The following is a 15,657-nucleotide window of genomic DNA, read 5'->3' as shown; positions in this document are numbered from 1 at the left end:
GTATATATGTGGATATTGTGTATTTGTATGTAGTATATCAAACGGTGGATTCTGAGTGTGTCTTCCCGTTCTCTTTGCAATTTCTGCTTCCCTTGTTCATAAGCCTTTTGAGTTTACAAAATGCTGACCTCCTCCTGATATTATTGCATAAAAAATTATGTTTTCCGTCCCTTTTCAATTCCCCGTTCTAGCAACAAAACAAATGTATAGAGTTATATTTAGACTCACTACATATCAATAATAATTTTTACTAACACACATATATATATTTTACCGAATTGCATTCATATAATATGGTATACTATCTAACTTTTTCCATTATTGAAAGTACTCGCATTTCAGCAGTTAGAGATAAAATAAAAGGTTAAGAGCTCTTCCTGCTTTCAAATTTCTCAGACACCAGTTTCTTAAAACAATGTATCTATACCCAAAAGCGGATCCATCGCCAACGACCCCACCCCTTGTTTAGTGTATTTCGCCAGACCTCTGAGACTGTAACTCTCCGTTCTGAAATTTATTGATCTGAAACTAATTGCAGATGTTATTTAATCAACTTCGGATATGTACATTTTGCTTACTCACCAACCCCCCCCCCCCCCTTTCCAGCTTTTAAAACTGTGTATCTGTCAAGCTGAAAGCCTATATCAAAGGGAAAGCGAATTTTATTTATATGTGGTAATTTTCACAGGGGCCTAAGATACCATTTCTAATAAAAGAGTTCGGTTATACAATCTGTTTCATTTAATTTCGGTGGGTTTTCGTTTCGGTAGATTTCGTTTCGTTTCGCACTTTACAGGTACCCACCTACATCTACATGTAAATATTTCGTCATCGTCGGAAGCCCACGGTTGATTACGCTTCGTTCCTTTCTCCATCACCCGTGGGTTCATTCATTCCTACTCGCTGTGTGTGTGTGTGTGTGTGTGTGTGTGTGTGTGTGTGTGTGTGTGTGTGTGTGTGTGTGTGTGTGTGTGTGTGTGTGTGTGTGTGTGTGTGTGTGTGTGTGTGTGTGTGTGTGTTTGTAAGCCCTGTCAATTGAACCAGTGAATAAGAAGGCACACGTGTAAATCAACACGGCGTCGGCCAAAGGAACACGGAAATGGTGGTGTTCAGTTGGATTTTTATAAAAATCAGCATAAAATCATTAAATAGGTCATCTACCATCAAAATCCTGAAGTGTTTACTTAACAGGATTTATGAGATGTGTGTAACAGGTGTGTAAAGATTTAGCACTCGTCCATCTTTTTTCCTTGCGAGCATGGCTTACACACTTTCGAAGTGCGCATGCTCTGTTTTAAATGACGTCATTTGTGATATCATCATAATGGAGTTTTCCAGGGAAAGAAGTTGGCCCATCTGAGGTAAGTAAACACGGTTGAAAGAATTTTTTTGCATATTATCAATGGGTTTTTTATTACATAGACTGATTAAATGGTGTTTCATACCGATCGTGTTATGTACAAGCGACAGAGTACCCGAGTTACTGAAAATTTCGATGATAAAAGTGATAAATCTGCGTGAACTGTTTGGGTTTTTTTTCTTTTTGAAATATAATCTTTGCAGTTAATGTACTCTGTATACTAAGAATTCATATTGCTTTTTGGATAGAATTTCACAAAAAGATTTGCGCCAGGTCCTTAGGAATCAACCCCCCTACCCCACCCCCACACGGCACATTTTTTGGATGATTGGAACGTATACCCCTTTACATCTGTCTCCCTACTTTGAAGTTTTTTTTCCAACGCCATGACATAAATAATAAATAGATAAATAAATAAAAATGCAAAAATAAAAAAGAAAGATGTATATGTATTCGGAATGGCATGTTCCACTTTGTCCGGGTTGAAATCCCCGAGGATGCAAATGTACATTACGCCGCACTGCTTGCAGTACGTACATGGTACAGGCGTACCGCATAGGTATGTAACTACTAAGACTATAAACCAAAGAGAATATGATATGTAAAACTATTACTCTGAATGCGTTTTACTTGTTTACAATGTAGCCTGTCGGGCTGTGGTATCACACGCGTGGTTTACACGTGCACTTTAGGTGGCAGTGGAGGAAATTCGAACGATGTATGGATTATTGTCTCCTGGTAACTTTGGCAGTTACCTTTTGCTTTCAATCTACTTTTTAAGAATAATTCAACCCTCGCTAATCATTTCCAAGCTGCATTTCGATCTTGGAAGAATGATCTTCAGCTACAATACAAAATTAAGGGATGATGTTGTGTACTGAGTTTTTCTTGATTGTTTACATCTGTGATTGTTTATGTGATGTATAAACTGATCAAGCTGTACAGTGTCATGACATATAGTGGCATAGCTTCCATTTATATGCTTGCGCATCATTTTGTCAGAAGAAGAAATTTCTAAAATTAAGATTTTTAACATGTATATGATTATATGTGTTTGTTTGATTTTAGTATAATCAGGTTGGGAACACTTCCCCTATAGCGAGATATTATCGCTAAAACGCGATTATCCCTCTCTAACGAGAATAAATATATCCCGTACAACCGAGAAAAACACCCGTGGAATACATCTCTTTGTGTTTCACGTGAAAAGAAGAAAATGTGCTAAAATGTGTGATACTTCTGCAGATATATTAATCAAAACAAAAACACTCACAATGTGTATTGGATTTCAGACTGCTTCCCTTTTACGCAGCAACTTTGACATGCAATTTCATGACTATGTTGTCAATTTCATAGAAACAATTCGCATCATGTTGAGTGCGTGTCGCACTTATTCAGCGTTGCACGGGATTTGACATTATTTTCAATGAAGACGCAAAAACACCTGTTTGTGGTAATGTTTATTTCTCGCTAAAGAGGGATAATCGCGTTTCAGCGAGAATATCTCGCTATAGGGGAAGTGTTCCCAACCTGATAATACCTGTAGAGAATATTTCAGTAATATGAAGTGCGACACATTTAGACGCATGCATGTGGTGTTTAAAGGTCTCATCTGAAAGACCAGCAACTTTCTCTTTTGAATGCTAAATACGACGATGGAGCATTCACCTCACTACCTACATTTACACCCTAAATAAAGTACATTAGCATGGCTCGAAACCATGATTTCTTCATCATGAAGCAAATGCTCTGTTACCACTGAGCTACCAATTTTTTAACATGAATTCATAGCTAAAAATTTTAAAAATTTATAACTAATTTTTTGGTTAATTCCATAAATATTATTCCTCTCTCTAGACACAATTCTGGGTAACCCCCTGCCTTTGGGGATATAAGCACATCATTTCTTTCAGAATGGGACAATGTCAGGAGAGCTTTTGTTATTTGTTATACTCTTAGTGTTGATGGCATCTATGAACAACAGGATAATGTTTTTAGATTATTATTTCTGATATCATATTTGTAAATTGTTTATGAGGGGTTGTTAAAGTTTGTGGACAAAAGGACACACTTGTTAAAAATTCAAAGTTATGATAAGTAAAAAATATAGGAGATGTGTAACAAGATTGTAGATTTGAACATTTTAATTTTAATTAATTTTTATAAGTATTGATTTCAGATACATGTATGACATTGCATGCTTGATCGGGGAGGGGGGCTACAGTTAGATAATATTCTGGTCAGCACATTCGATAAACTACAGTTGTACATGGAACTCATTAAATCACTTCTTTTTCTTTCAGTGGTCTTCAACTTTTAATCTCCAAGAAGGAAATGTAATTAAAAGATGAATAAAGTATCCCTAAGAATACCAGAAGAAAGGCTGTGTTGAGAAAAACAGCCCTTCCTCAGTACCTCAGAACTAGATGATAGCCCTTGTTACTTTATGCTGAATATGACACAGTATAGAATATCTGATCATGATTAAGTTACACCATTGATACACTTGCCAACTGCCAAAACTACTTTCTGATAGTATGACGAGATTAGAAGATATCATGGTGTAGTCATGACACAAACTGCAAATCAAAGATTGTCTTCCCCAGAGGATGAACAGAGTGCTTCACATGGATAACATTTCCTTTTCGAGTTTTGAAATTAGTAAGTATACAAAATATGTTAGGCCACATAGTCATAAAATTATTTTTTAGATTTCCATCCTTGCTTGGAAAAAAATGGGGCAGGTGGTGTATTTTTTATTTTTCAGAATATATATTTCCCGTTCATTATACTCGCATGTTGCTGTAGAGTGTAGATTACTTCATATTTTTTTTTACATTGTTTTCTTTGGACAGAAAATTTTCATACAGCAATATTATAATTGTTTTTAAGTGATTTTGAAGTACATTTTCATGTAACACTGAAGTTGAACATTCTTTTGCGCTTTTTTGAATAATAGTAATTTTTAGCTCACCTGAGCTGAAAGTTTAAATGAGCTTTTCCAATCCCCTGTTGTCCGCCTGTCTGTAAACTTTCACATTTCTGACTTCTTCTCAGGAACCACTGGGCCAATTTCAACCAAACTTGACAAAAAGCATCCTTTGTGAAGGGCTTTCAAGTTTGTTCAAATAAAGGGCCACACCCCCTTTCAAAGGGAAGATATAATTACAAAATTGCAAAAATAGGGTTGGGTCATTTAAAAAATTTCTCCTAAAGAACCACTGGGCCAGAAGAGCTGAAATTTACATGAAAGCTTTCTGACATAGTGTAGATTGAAGTTTGTTCAAATCATGACCCCCATAGGTAGGATGGGGCCACAATAGGGGATCAAATATTTTACATACAAATATAAAGGGAAAATCTTTAAAAATCATCTTCTCAAGAAACACTGGGCTTGGAAAGTACAAATTTACATAAAAACTTCCTGACATAGTGCAGATTCAGGTTTGTTAAAATCATGACCCCCTGGGGTAGAATGGGGCCATAAAAATCTTCTTCTCAAGAACCATTAGGCCAGAGCAGTTTACATAATTTACATGAAAGCTTCCTGACATACAGCTCTGTAGTGCAAATTCAAGTTTGTAAAAATAAAATTTCGAAAAGGTGTCGCTGTGTTTGGTGTAATTTTTGTTCGTTCTGCACAAACTTGCTCACTTAGCTTGATACAGCCTAGGTGTTCATATGTAAATTTTTTATTTTTCGTAACTTAAAATGTCGTGTAGCAATGGTGGCCAGATCAAATTTTCCTTCCAATATTATAATAGGACTAGACATGGGTATCATTTTGCATACAATTTAAAGTATGTTTTTGCATATACACATTTTTCTAATGCCTGTACACATTGAATTATTAAACACCAGGCACGTCCTCCTATCCCCTTTACAAGCTATGTTTGTGTGGGATTTTTTGGAGTTAGATTTTAGGTAGGAGAAATCATGGCCCCGTGAGTAGGTTGGGCCACAATACTTAAATAGGGATCAAAGTTTTAGAAGCGAATATGTAGAACAAATCTTTAAATATGGGCCAAGGTGAATCAGGTGAGCAATGTGGCCCATGGGCCTCTTGTTTGAATATGCAGTTTATGCAGGATCAGGATATGCCATTTCCGTATCCGCTAATTAATGAGTCATAATTACCATCATTGTACCACAAAGCAACAGTCACTGTACTGTAGTTCTTTTGCTTAACATTATTCAATTCAGTTTGCCATCATCTTCTTCTAGTCTAAGACACGCACACTCAATAATAAAAGTTCCAAACACAGAATTGGGAAATGGCATGGTATCGCATACTTTCACATTCAATAGCATCTCTATTAATCAATTTTAACAAGGCATACATGTGCAGTCACTTGACCAAATGCATATCACACTGCAACAGTCCTTCACAACTACCACATCTTTGGGTACCCTTATAATAGAAACATGTCAAATATAACCACAACATGCCAAAATGTTAGGGTCAGTCATTGAAAGGCTCTAAATGTTTGATATACAAGCCAAATACATGTATTTGTTCTCAACTTCTTTTTTTTTAAAAAAAGGTAGAATAAAAAACAATGGGGTGGATAATTTTGAGAGGGGTGGGCGTGGATGATAATCTGTAAATATGAAATTCTATGTGGCCTTAAGTACAGTAAATATGAAAGCAGATCTTAGTATTTAACAATTTTGTTGATCCATAATTTATTTACAGATTTTATATGATCTTATTTTGTATAATTAAAATCTTAGATGATATATGTAGAATAAGTATATCATTTAGCAAAATGTAATGATTTGTAAACTATAGATACATATACATGTAGTAAATTTGTGTAACAATTAATCCATTCAACCCAAAAATGAATTTGCATATTTTAATTGATTTTTAGCTCACCTGAACCAAAGGTTCAAGTGAGCTTTTCTGATCACATTTTGTCTGTCCGTCTGTCTGTCTGTCCGTCTGTAAACTTTTCACATTTTCGACTTCTTCTCCAGAACCACTGGGCCAATTTCAACCAAACTTGGCCAAAAGCATCCTTGGGTGAAGGGCTTTCAAGTTTGTTCAAATGAAGGGCCATGTCCCTTTCAAAGGGGAGATAATCACAAAAATAGGGTGGGGTCATTTAAAAATCTTCTTCTCAAGAACCACTGGGCCAGAAGAGCTGAAATTTACCTGAAAGCTTCCTGACATATTGCAGATTCAAGTTTGTTCAAATCATGACCCCCGGGGGTAGGATGGGGCCACAAGGGGGGGATCAAAGTTTTACATACAAATATATAGGGAAAAACTTTAAAAATCTTCTTCTCAAGAACCACTAAGCCAGAAAAGCTGAGGCCAAAAATAAAAATTGATTTGTTTGATGTACTCCGACCGACCAATCAAATTTGCTCCTACCCGACCATTTTTTCCAGCAATTTAAAACTTTTTTTTTGGGGGGGTGGGGGTGGGGGGGAGGGGGTCCCTTGAAAAATAGAAAATTCTCCTTATTCTAAAAGAAAATATTACAAATTTTCATGACGTTAAAAAAAAACCAAAAAAAAAAAAACCCTACCTACCGACCCACCTTGAAAAATGTGAGTCAGAATACATCAAACAAAAATATTTTTAATGATGGCCTGAGATTTACATGAAAGCTTCCTGACATAATGCTGATTCAAGTTTGTTCAAATCATGGGCCCCGGGGGTTGGATGGAGCCACAATAGGGGATCAAAGTTTTACATACAAATATGTAGGAAAAATCTTTAAACATCTTCTTCTCAAGAACCACTGAGCCAGAAAAACTGATTTTTACATGAAAACTTTCTGACATAGTGCAGATTCAAGTTCGTTCAAATCATGGTCCCCGGGGGTAGGATGGGGCCACAATTGGGGGGGGGGACCCCATCAGTAAGCACGCCCCCTACTTCCGGTGTAATGGCAGTAACTGCAAAAATGAAGGCCATTGTGTACAATACTTCATTATCATTTAATGTTGTTCACGTTCTTCTGACCCAGGGATCGAATATTTTCCTACAATTTACAGTGGATCAAAGAGAATTGTTTTATAGTTTTTTTTCTTCTTTATGCATATATGACCCAGTATGTCTCTGCAGAGCACAGATCTACATCTGGCATTTTCTAATTACTTAATGTTCACTATTTTTAGTGATCAATTAAGTTTTTTAAAATTAGTTTTTCAATCAAAATTAGCATAAATATAAATCTATATCTAACCAGGGGTATGATGCATGTGACCCAAATTTGACATTATGCAGGGGCCTATATCTATTCTACGAAGTATATTTGATGCGCATTAAAGTTTGAAAATTTTAATTCAAAATATGCATTAAAACCGCTGTTTAAACAATGCATAAGTATCATTTTAAAGTTACATATGTACGTAAGTATCTTTGCTAGATATGATGTTCAAAAAGATTAATCAGTTTTTTTAATTACTGATTAGATCACCTGAGTGGGTATAAGGATTGATAAACTAAGATTTTGAATTTTTAAAAAAGCTAACAGACAGATGAAAGAGCTTGATAAATACCATAATACAGTCCATCATAACATGGGTGCATGAAAATCAGGTTCTAGAGCAGATATTAATATATTAGGTAGAACATTGATGATACGTCTGGTATATGTAAGTTGTAACACCCTCTTCATTAATACTGTGCATTTTGACAAAATAGTATATGAAGTCCTATTGAATTTGAACATATGTTAAATAAATATATAGTTATACCCCCCGCAACAAGTTGTGGGGGGGTATACTGGAATCGGGTTGTCCGTCTGTCTGTCTGTCCGTCCGTCCGTCTGTAGACGCAATGGTTTCCGGGCTCTAAAGCATTATCCTTTCCACCTACCGTCACGATATCATACATATGGACTACCCATGGGATGAAGATGTTCCCTATCGATTTTGGGGTCCAAAGGTCAAGCGCACTGGACATCGAAGTAGCAATATGGTTTCCGGGCTCTAAAGTGTTATCCTTTCCACCTACAGTCACCATATCATACATATGGACTACCCATGGGATGAAGATGTTCCCTATCGATATTGGGGTCAAAAGGTCAAAGGTCAAGCGCACTGGACATTGAAGTAGCAATATGGTTTCCGGGCTCTAAAGCGTTATCCTTTCCACCTACAGTCACCATATCGTATATATGGACTATCCATGGGATGAAGATGTTCCCTATCAATTTTGGGGTCAAAAGGTCAAAGGTCATGCGCACTGGACATCGAAGTAGCAACACTCAGAATAAAGGTAGTTTATACCTATTGCCAACACCCTTTGGGAGATTGGGGTAAGCGGGGGGCATTGCTCACAGTACCTCTTGTTAGTAGTGGTAGGGAACAGGTATTGCTTGAATGTGTCTACTAGATTTCTTGTTAAATAACCTTCACTTTAATTTCAGTCAAACATAATTTTGCATCAAAGAGAAAAAGTGGCTTTGACATAACCTAGAAAATACAATATTCATTAAAAAGAGCATGGCACCAGGATAGCTAGATGCCCATATTCCCAGCAAAATGAGCCAGTCCTAAAGAGAGTCCACTAGAGATGAAATAAAACTCATTAAAATGTATTGAGAAAAGGTATATATATACAAGTTTTGATTTGCACCTTAAGAGTATATTGATAATTTGTATTTTGACAGCCTCCAACTGAAATACAGTGAAAATATTGCTGCAGTACTGTAATTATGTCTCCCCTCTTTCAGGGGAGATATATTGTTTTTGTACTTTCTGTCCGTCTGCCACAAAATCTTGTGAACACTTCTCCTATATGGCTTATCGGATAGACTTGAAACTTTGTACAATGCTTCATTGCCATTTGTAGATGTGTATATTGGTGGGACGGAAGGATCCAATTATTTTCCTAAAAGTTAATAGTAGATCTAAGAGGGGTGGAGGATGTAAAATACCTTGTCAACACTTCTCCTCCTATATGGCTTATTGGATAGATTTGAAACTTTGTACAATGCTTCATTGCCATTTGTAGATGTGCATATTGTCGGGACAGGAGGGTCCAATTATTTTTCTAAAAGTTAATAGTAGATCTGAGAGGTGTGGAGGATGTTAAAATAGCTTGTGAATACTTCTCCTATACGGCTTATCCGATACACTTGAAATTTTGTAGAATACTTCAATGCCATTTCCGATGTGCATATTGCAGGGACAGATCAAAGATCCAAATGTTGTCCCTAATATAGTGGATTGTAGGGGTGGAGGGTGTAAAATAGTTTGTGAACCCTTCTCCTATGTGGCTTAATTATTGGAGTTCATAATGTCTATGTTCCTGCTCATGCTTTATCTTCCATACCATGCAGTACATTAAGGGGTTGGAGGTTTCATTTGGAGCACTTCCAATTTGGGGAGCTGGGGATACATTTGTTTTTCATAAAAACAATCTGTAGTTATGATATATTTGTCATAAAATGTTTATGATATCTGTATCACTTTGAATCTTTAAAAATGATAATTGATATGTGAATTAATATTTACAGCTGATCATTTGATAAACACTTACTTTGTAGAAATAGAAATTATGATTTTTATCTAATTGTACATTTCTTGCTACCTTTTACGAAGACCTTTTACTAATCACTTCTCTAAATATTTTTGCAGATTTGTCAGAATGTTATGCATCATGATCAACAGAAAAGAACTTCACAGGTAGACCAAAGCTGACATGGGATGAGATCCTAGAACAAGACCTAGAGTTTACAGGATTGGATAGGATCAATCCACTGGGTCGCCAAGTGTGGAAGTACAAACTTCAACCTCGACAGGACAGCCAGGCCTCACCCTTGCAAAAATATTAATTTGGCCTGGATAGTCAAAATGAGTGATGATGATGATATCAAGGTCTGACACTGTAAGCTCAGTAAGGGTAGATGCTGGCAATGGAGCTGTTAAGCAATACAACAAACAGGTTTAACATTGAACATGTTTATATACTTTTTTAGCTCACCTGAGCCAAAGGCTCAAATGAGCTTTTCTGATCACCTTTGCCTGTCGTCTGTCTCTCTGTAAACTTTTCACATTTTCATTTTCTTCTCCAGAGTGAACCACTGGGCCAGTTTCAATCAAACTTGGTATGCATCATCAATAGATAAAGGGTATGCAAAAATAGGGTGGGGTCATTTAAAAAACCTTTTCAAGAACCACTCGACCAGGAAAGTTGAATTCACATAAAAGGTTCCTGTTTTGTGCAAATCATGGTACCCGGGGGTAGGGTGAGGTCACAATCGAGGATCAAAGTTTTACATTCATATATAGTACAGATTCAAGTTTGTTAAAGGTCATGGCTCACAGGGGTAGAGTGGGGTCACAATAGGGGATCTAAGTTTTATATGTGAAATATATACAAGGAAAATCTTTTAAAATCTTCTCCTAAAAAACTAGATGCAGAACTAAACCCAAAATCGTAGCTCTTTGAGAAGATATTGGGGCAAGTCAGAGCGCTAGAGCTTCAGATGAACCCCTTATTAAAAATCTTCAATTTACGGCACAGAAAAAAAGTGCATGGTTAAGTCCCTCTATCACTGCATTCCTGCATCGCTGTCTCATGAATTTAATATTAAATAATTCCTAACATATTTCCCCACTATACTTGTTTCCAAGCATACTTTCAAATATTCCTTAAACCCACATATAACCTAAAAACTCACAGCTTCAAGTGATTTTCTTTGTTGATGTAGCCATGTTAGGTATACGTAGCCAGTCAATTTGAACCCCAGTTCATTTCCATACTCGTACTCATTTTGAAACATAATGTCTGTGAACTAATATCCCCACAAATATTTTTAGTGAAATATTTTGGATGAAATCATCCCAGTTGGGTTAAATACTTATTATTCAAAAACTGTAGGTTTGAATATTGAACTAATCTCACAGTTTTCTTAAGTTTGGTCCCCATCCACTCTAGTCTGTTTTTACGCTTAACTATTGAAATGGAGTGTAAGGGATCAGACTAGGCTTTAATAGCATTATCAATTTTCAAAAGCTTTAGAAAAATTATACAATTTTAGGTCACTTGAGTAAACTCAGATGACATATTGCTATTGGTCTGCGTCCGTTGTAGTCCGTCGATGTTAACAATTGAATATTTTTAACTAAATTCTATAACTGAAAGGTGAAGATAACGAACAGCGATCAATCTACGATTCGAATAACAGAATTCTTTTCAAATTTAGTATGAAGCACACAAATTTACATTAAACCTTCCTGACATAGTGCATATTCAAGTTTGTTAAAATCATTTCCCGGGAGGTATGGTGTGGTAACAATAGGGGATCAAAGTTTTATATGCTGATATATTTAAAGGAAAAATCTTTAAAGATATCTCTTGAACTATTTAAGCTAGAGCTTTCATATCTTGTATATACAATTTTTTATGGCAAAACAAATCTGACCTATTCAGTGTGTCCTGAACTACATTGTGTTTAAGGTAAAACTTTTACGGTACCAATTTTGATGCACCAGATGCGCATTTCGACAAATAATGTCTCTTCAGTGGTTGGCGTGGGTTCGAATCCTGCTTGCACCGGTAAGTGAGAAAGTTTCCCAGTTTACTCTCGGAAGGTCAGTGGTCTCTTCCCAGGTACATTGTATCTGGGTTCTCTCTTCCACCAATAAAAACTGGGCACCACCAGATAACTGAAAAATTGTTGAGTGTGGCGGAAAACAGCTAAAACAATCAATCATATTATGTTCTTTGACCTTGTGATCCTGAACTCTGAGTTTGACCTACTTTTAAGAAAGTATAACTTATTAAGTATATCCAGGACTATTTTAGATAGGGCTTTCATGTATTGTATATAGATTACTTATGGCAAGGTCTTTCATATCATTCCAAGACCTATGACTTCATACCTTGGTCTTATCCAGAACAGCAATATCATGCTTGTCATATCTTTGTGTTATATGATTTCAATTTAGTAATGTTGTGTTCTTTAGAGGTAGGTTTGGGTCACATTATTCATGAGAATAAAGATTGATAAAATAGCATTTAAAAATCAAAACAGCAGGGCCAAGGTGACTCAGGTGAGCGATGTGGCCCCTGGGCCTCTTGTTGAATTTGATATTTGTACAGATATCGTTTGTATGAGAAATGGAACTCTTTTTTCTTTTACAAATACATGTATTATCATATGGATCCATCTGTGTTGATTATTTAATCAAAGGACTACATTCAATGTATTAAATGTAAATTTATGGATATGTCTGTGGTTGAATTACTCATGTATGTATACATTTTTTTTGGCACATGCAATTACATATATAATGTATATATATATATACTAATTGTACATATAACATCTCCTGTAATATAATAAAATATATGACTGAGAATAAAAGACCTGCTGTTTTCATTGCTACCATGGAACATTAAAAGATTAGAATAATTCAAATATCTTAATGAATTCTGTAATATATGAATTTGATATTTGTATACAATTGCCTCACTGGTGTTCAATGTGAACTTTGGTTTATCATTTCAGTTTGCTCTTTATATCAAATCAAAATTTAAGACAAATAAGGAATTATTTCCGAAATTGGTTAATATGGTACATTGTAGTAAAATAATCAAACGTTTATTCATATGAGATAGCTAAATTCCACATGGATAACCAGTGACTGATTCTTAATTGTCAACATTTTCACCAAACAGTTTAGAAATTACCCCGGTACATACTATTGGGGGATTATAAAATTCCTTAAAAAGTGACATATTTTGAAATATCACCTTTTCAAGGAGAAAAATCCCTTTAAGTATATGAATCCTATGAAGAAATTAAAAGAGAGGTGGCTATAGGTATATGCGACCCACCTGATCTTTATTTTTCTGCAACATATTCAAGTGTGTTTTTATCACTTGTATGGTGAGATTCATTTGTGGCAAGAGCTGTTATGATGTCTGAGTCAGAAAGCACCAGAATCCACTAGGAATAGTTTTAGATCTATGGAGCGCCAAATTAACAAACTCAAATATTTGAAGATATCTTTAATTATTTGAAGATATTATCAATTCATTTCATGCACGCAATCAAAGATCTCTTCAAATAATTAATATCTTCAATTCTGCATTATATATATATTGCGAGCATGAATTGAATTATTGATATCATTATTTATTCTGCTGAATTGATGCACGCAATAATTTAATTGTTGCTCTCCTCAAATGAATTATAATTTAATGATACCAACAATAGAATTAATGCATGCTACAATTCAATTGAAGAGAGCAATAATTCATTAATGCTAACATCACTTAATGTGCACAATAATTGAATTATTGCTCTCTTCTATTGAATTAATGATATCATTAATTAAATTGATGCGTGGAATAATTATTTTAGAGAGATTATCTAATTGAGATATAATCTTCAATTCAAGATATCCACAATTGAATGATTTCTTTAATTGAATTGTTGCTCTTTTAAAAAAAAATGATGCGCGCATTAATTGCTTATGAAATAGCCTTGTATATATAATTAAAAAGATCCTCCATTGAATTAAAAGAGATAATCAAGTCATTCATACAGAGCTCTAAATTAATTTTTGCGAGCAATATTTCCACCACATGGATGTGCGCATCAATTGAATTAATGAGAGCGATAATTGATTTGATGTGCGTATATTATTGGACTTCAATTTGAGCTTATGTGAAACATTAATAAGATTTTAAAAATCAACGTGGTGAATTTGTATTATAAAGGTCATGAGAGGACACGTCCAGTTTTTGAACAAAAGCAGAAGGTAATATATTCCCTTGAATTTGCAATTGGTCATCTCTGTCCTCAGATCGGCAGGGAAAAGAGTGGGGGTCCAAATCACTTTTATGAGGGAGATTATTTCTCATTCGAAGGCGCGAATTGCCAATGTTCAGGAAATGTTTTAAATCTCTACTTGCCTTTCGAGACTGAACTAAGTTCATCAATAAAACTTACAAATATGTAACTTGAATTTTACCTTTTGTTATAATAGTTCAATTTATGCGCAATGTACCAGGTTCAATTGTCGGTGTTTTCAGACGTGGTTAATGAGAGGGGGGGGGGGTGTCCAACACGTAACACGTTTAGGGAAGGGCGTAATGAGTGCCAAAGGCACGAACTCTCTAAACAAAAATATCTAAGATGAAGCAAAATCGTGATTTTTGGGGGTTCTCTATTACAATTTTGTCCTCATATTTCAAGGTGAGATGATAGTCAAAATTGACATAATGTGCATGTACATATCATAAACATGTAGATATTTTTGTAACAGTATATAAAGGAACCGGGAACAAATCCTGATTCTGAAGTTATGTGATATAAACTGGTGTTATAAACCGGATTTTCAAAGAATTTATGGTTTTTGCAACGTTTGATTAAAGTTTTCTATAAGGTCACATCTATGTAGTTACATATATAAACAGAATGTTCATGAAAATGTTCCCTTTTAGAGTGGAATTAAGATATCGCGTAACATTTCTTTACAAAGATATCTAATTTTTATTCATGTCAAAAGTCAACAAAAAACTTAAAGTGATACAAAAAATGTATATAATTATGAATACTTGTTTTAGATCCTTTAGGCACTGTATTACAGAATTTTGATTTTATTTATCATACTTTTTGGTCGAATTACTACAGAGTCTGGCCCGTACAGCATGCATTGGCAAACGAGGGAGTCTATAATCATAGAAGTATATATATATAATAATGATACTTATTATAAGTTATTATTACAATTAAGGTTATCATTGTGGACACTACTATCCCTCCCCCCGACCGGTCGCGGTAGCTCAATGGTAGAGCGTTCGCTTCGTAACCGGGAGGTCGTGAGTTCAAGCATCGTTCATGCGTCAAACCTAAGACGTTAAAATTGGTAGTGTTAATTGCTCCTTCGCCAAACGCTCGACATTTAGAAGTGAGAATCACGGATCTTTTGGATGTGGCCTTATAAACGTATATCCCTTGTCGTACATGTAGTAGTTGTTGGCACGATATTTCAAAGAACCCTCACTACTACGACCCTGAACCCTATGGATACATTGGATAGGTCTAAATTCGTGGTACTCCGCTTAAAGCTGGTTACGTCTCAATATGAATAAAATATTCTCGACGGGACGTAAAATATATAATCAATCATCCAATCAATACTACCCCCCCCCCTTTATTTTTTATTTTCTTGCGGCGATAATTTCAACGAAATGTGTGGATTCCCTGTCTACCCCATCCCAATTTCGATTTATGTCATCGTTTCACGCTTTTTTGTAAGCTTTAGAGATTTGGCCTTATTTATTTAGCGTGGTGAGAATGATTGTTTGGATGTTT

General features: G+C 35.4%; 1 long non-coding RNA gene across 1 annotated transcript; it reads left to right on the top strand.

Moving 5' to 3' along the window:
• Nucleotides 1-3,015: 3,015 nt before the first annotated feature.
• Nucleotides 3,016-12,928, top strand: LOC130049311 (uncharacterized). The gene is made up of 3 exons (XR_008797814.1): nucleotides 3,016-4,021; nucleotides 8,749-8,929; nucleotides 9,962-12,928. It is a non-coding gene; the product is annotated as an uncharacterized LOC130049311 (long non-coding RNA).
• Nucleotides 12,929-15,657: the final 2,729 nt, after the last annotated feature.

This window comes from Ostrea edulis, chromosome 8 (genome assembly GCF_947568905.1).
Source record: "Ostrea edulis chromosome 8, xbOstEdul1.1, whole genome shotgun sequence".
Classification (NCBI taxonomy): domain Eukaryota; kingdom Metazoa; phylum Mollusca; class Bivalvia; order Ostreida; family Ostreidae; genus Ostrea; species Ostrea edulis.
The sequence above is the reverse complement of the archived record's forward strand: the minus strand, read 5'-3'. Positions and strand labels throughout refer to the sequence as shown.